This window comes from Tachyglossus aculeatus, chromosome 5 (genome assembly GCF_015852505.1).
Source record: "Tachyglossus aculeatus isolate mTacAcu1 chromosome 5, mTacAcu1.pri, whole genome shotgun sequence".
Classification (NCBI taxonomy): Eukaryota; Metazoa; Chordata; class Mammalia; order Monotremata; family Tachyglossidae; genus Tachyglossus; species Tachyglossus aculeatus.
In genome coordinates, this window is record NC_052070.1 from 85,734,224 (window position 1) to 85,738,171 (window position 3,948).

General features: G+C 45.0%; 1 non-coding gene across 1 annotated transcript; it reads left to right on the top strand.

Moving 5' to 3' along the window:
* The first annotated feature begins 977 nt into the window (after positions 1 to 977).
* On the top strand, positions 978 to 1,115 carry LOC119929039. The gene has a single exon (XR_005451182.1). It is a non-coding gene; the product is annotated as a small nucleolar RNA SNORA7 (small nucleolar RNA).
* The last annotated feature ends 2,833 nt before the right edge of the window (positions 1,116 to 3,948 follow it).

Sequence of the window (3,948 nt, forward strand, 5' to 3'; positions counted from 1 at the left end):
TGACAGAGCAGTATGTCCTATGTGTGTCCTCTACATATGTGTACCTTTTTTATATGTGTGTCCCCTACCTATATGGGTCTTCTCATCTTTGCTGTTTTGAAGATAACACAGAGAAGTAGCAACATTAAGGCAAGCTGACAATGAAGTGGGTGAGATTGGGGAATGGGATGAAGAAAGGAGGGACCGTTGTAGAGCCGAGAACAACTGGAAGGCTCCAATTTGCCTCTGCTGCTCACCAGTGTGGCTCAGAAGAGGAACGCGAGCAGGATGTCTGTGTGACAATAAGTCCACAGAGCTTCACGAGAAGAGCTAAGTACAGTAATTTGTTGTAATGACTCAAATTTAAAACAATAACCCAGAGGCATAATAGCATGAGCCAAGAATACCTACTGTATGTGATGGGTCGTTAATGGGAAACGAACGGCTTGATTTGGTAGCGGAGTATTTTCAAATGAATTTCACTCTGGATGTATACCGCGGAGTGTGGAGTGCTAAGTTTTCTATCAGGGTTAATTTGGACCACTTCCTCTCTGCCTGTAGAGAGCTATTCAGCTGATGGAGTCCCTTTATTGCTCCACTTTCCCCATGACTGGAAGCAAATTTCCAAGGCAGCTCTCTCTTGCATTCTCTCCTCCCTCCTAACCTTTCCCTCTGATAAAGACTCAGCTGCGAAGCTACTTTCCTAAGTGCCCAGAAAGAATCATAAGTAGCAGCCGCGGACTCTAGCTCTGAAGAGAGGTGTGGAGATAGAGGCTCTTGGGCAGAGAGAGTTAGGAGGCCCCCACCATCTGTTCTACCGTCAGTCCATCAGTGGTATTTTTTGAGTGCTTGCCGTTCGAAGAGCACTGTACTGAACGCTTCGGATGATACAATACAATGCTATAGAGATGGTAGGTATGATCATTCCTGTCCCCCACCTGTGGTTTGGGTTTTTCAGCCACACACACTCATAGGGGAATTTCACTGCAGTGGTTTCTCCCCTCTCAGGGTCACTCCTGGAAAGTTTCCAGGACTCTACCAGTCTCGACTATGGGAGGGAGAGTCAAGCAGAGGCCTATCCATTCCATTCCTAGCTTGGGCAGTGGCTAGCGAGTGGAAGGCAGTCTGCTACAAGTCAAAATTCCCTTGTGCTGGGCAGTAGCAGCAAGGGAGAAAGTCGAGAGTGGAGACCCAAGTTTACCGTCTGGAAGGAGGCAATGGTAAACCACTTCCTTATTTTTACCAAGAAAAATCTATGCTTACACTCCCAGTATGATTGAAGATGGAGGCGAGGCACTGTGGGAGAGATCTGTCCACAGTTTTGCTATGGGTCAGAGACGACTAGACAGCGTAAAGCAAGACAAGGTATCTTCTTTGAATCTGAAGGACAACCATATTTAATACCCATTGTAGAATTCAGCTCAGTTTGTTTGGTTCATTCCTCTTCAGGACAGTTGAGCTGAAGATATGCTGGATGAGTTTGGGGTAATTTCTGTAGAGATTTCCCATTTGGTCGCCTGTGGTAAATCCACCCCCAACCTTGGATTCCTTCCCCTCTGTGCCCACAGTGTCATGCATATATAGAGTTCCCTCTTCTGTGAACTTCCCTTGGGAGTGATTTTTCTTGGACCAAATTGGAAGAGTTTTTGTTCATTTATTTATTCAATCGTATTTGAGTGCTTACTTTGTGCAGAGGACTGTACTAAGCGCTTGGAAGAATACAGTGCAACAATCATGAGTGCCTTGCCAGTTCCATAGTAATAATAATAATGATAATGGCATTTATTAAGTGCTTACTATGTGCAAAGCACTGTTCTAAGCACTGGGGAGGTTACAAGGTGATCAGGTTTTTCCACGGGGGGCTCACAGTCTTAATCCCCATTTTATTCATTCATTCAATCATATTTATTGAGCCTGTACTGTGTGCAGAGCACCGTGCTAAGTGCTTGGGAAGTACAAGTTGGCAACATATAGAGACGGTCCCTACCCAACAGTGGGAGACATTTTACAGATGTGGTAACTGAGGCACAGAGAAGTAAAGTGACTTGCCCAAAGTCACACAGCCGACAACTGGTGGAGCTGGGATTTGAACCCATGAGATCTGACTCCAAAGCCCGGGCTCTTTCCACTGAGCCACGCTGCTTCTCTAAATGAGGGTGGTGGTAGCGGGGAGGCGGAGGACAGTCGTTCATTCATTTAATTGCATTTATTGAGTGCTTACTGTTGCAGAGCACTGTACTAAGTGCTTGCAAGAATACAACAATGAACAGACATATTCCTTGCCCAGAACAAGCTAAAGGGTCCTCAATTAATAATAATGATAATGATGGCATTTTATTAAGAGCTTACTATGTGCAAAGCACTGTTCTAAGTGCCAAGGAGGTTACAAGGTGATCAGGTTGTCCCACGTGGGGCTCACAGTCTTAATCCCCATTTGACAGATGAGGTCACTGAGGCACAGAGAAGTTAAGTGACTTGCCCAAAGTCACAGAGCTGACAACTGGTGGAGCCGGGATTTGAGCCCATGACCTCTGACTCCAAAGTCCGTGCTCTTTCCACTGAGCCATGCTGCTTCTCAATTACCCTGTTCCCCTTGGCCTCTCTAGATTTGGTTGGAAGGGACCAGAAGAGAGATGGACAAGGGCAACTGAGTGAGACTTTCCATTAAGATTTCCAGGTACTCAATTAATTCAGATTTTGCCCGTTAACGATTTGTTTGTTAAATTAAAACCAGCTGGTTATTGAAAGAAACATATTTATTGAGAATTAGCTGCCATGTGCTGGATGGGTATTTACCACCTAGTTGTCAAACCTCAATGAAGCTGCGTTTAATAATCATTTTCTTTCAATTAACACGCGGAAACCCCATCCCATTAATTGCAAATTAAATGCATATTTGCCAAATGTTAATTCGCAGCATCGTCACCATCATGTCTTCCTAAGCCATTTTGGCTAATTTCACATGGGTGGAAGAAACTGAAAAAACAGCCCAGAGACAGACATCCTCTTCATACCTGTCAGCAGGTAACCTTTGGGCTGAAGCAGCGTGGCTCAGTGGAAAGAGCCCGGGCTTTGGAGTCAGAGGTCACGGGTTCAAATCCCTGCTCCGCCAATTGTCAGCTGTGTGACTTTGGGCAAGTCACTTAACTTCACTGTGCCTAAGTTACCTCATCTGGAAAAGGGGGATTAAGACTGTGAGCCCCATGTGGGACAACCTGATCACCTTGTATCCCCCCAGTGCTTAGAACAGTGCTTTGCACATAGTAAGCGCTTAACAAATGCCATTATTATTATTATTATTATTATTAAGCAAGGAGCACTTTCCCTAGATTACAGGGCTCTGGAGGGTCTGCGTCTGGGATGGGAGATTGAAGTCTGTGGCCCGTTCTTGACCTCTCTGTGTCTTTGACGTTTTAGAGAACATTCATTCATTCATTCATTCAATTGTATTTATTGAGCACTTACTATGTGCAGCGCACTGTACTAAGCGATTGGGAAGTACAAGTCGGCAACATATAGAGACAGTCCCTACCCAAAAGTGGGCTCACAGTCTAGAAGGGGGAGACAGACAACAAAACAAAACATATTAACAAAATAAAATAAATAGAATAGTAAATATGTACAAGTAAAATAGAGTAATAAATCTGTATAAACATTTATACAGGTGCTGTGGGGAGGGGAAGGTGGTAGGGTGGGGGGGATGGGGAAGAGGAGAGGAAAAAGGGGGCTCAGTTTGGGAAGGCCTCCTGGAGGAGGTGAGCTCTCAGTGAGTTCTTGAGGGCAGCGATCGTGTGTACCGAATGTATTGCACCCTTCAAGCACATAGTATGGTGCTGTACACAGAGTAAGTGCTCAATAAATAACATTGTTTGTTTGAGTACTCTTTTGGGTTACAGGATCAGTGATGTCTAAGAAAAGCCCATCCAGGATGGCCCACCCGTTTCACTTACAGTCACCTCTTTAAAGCCC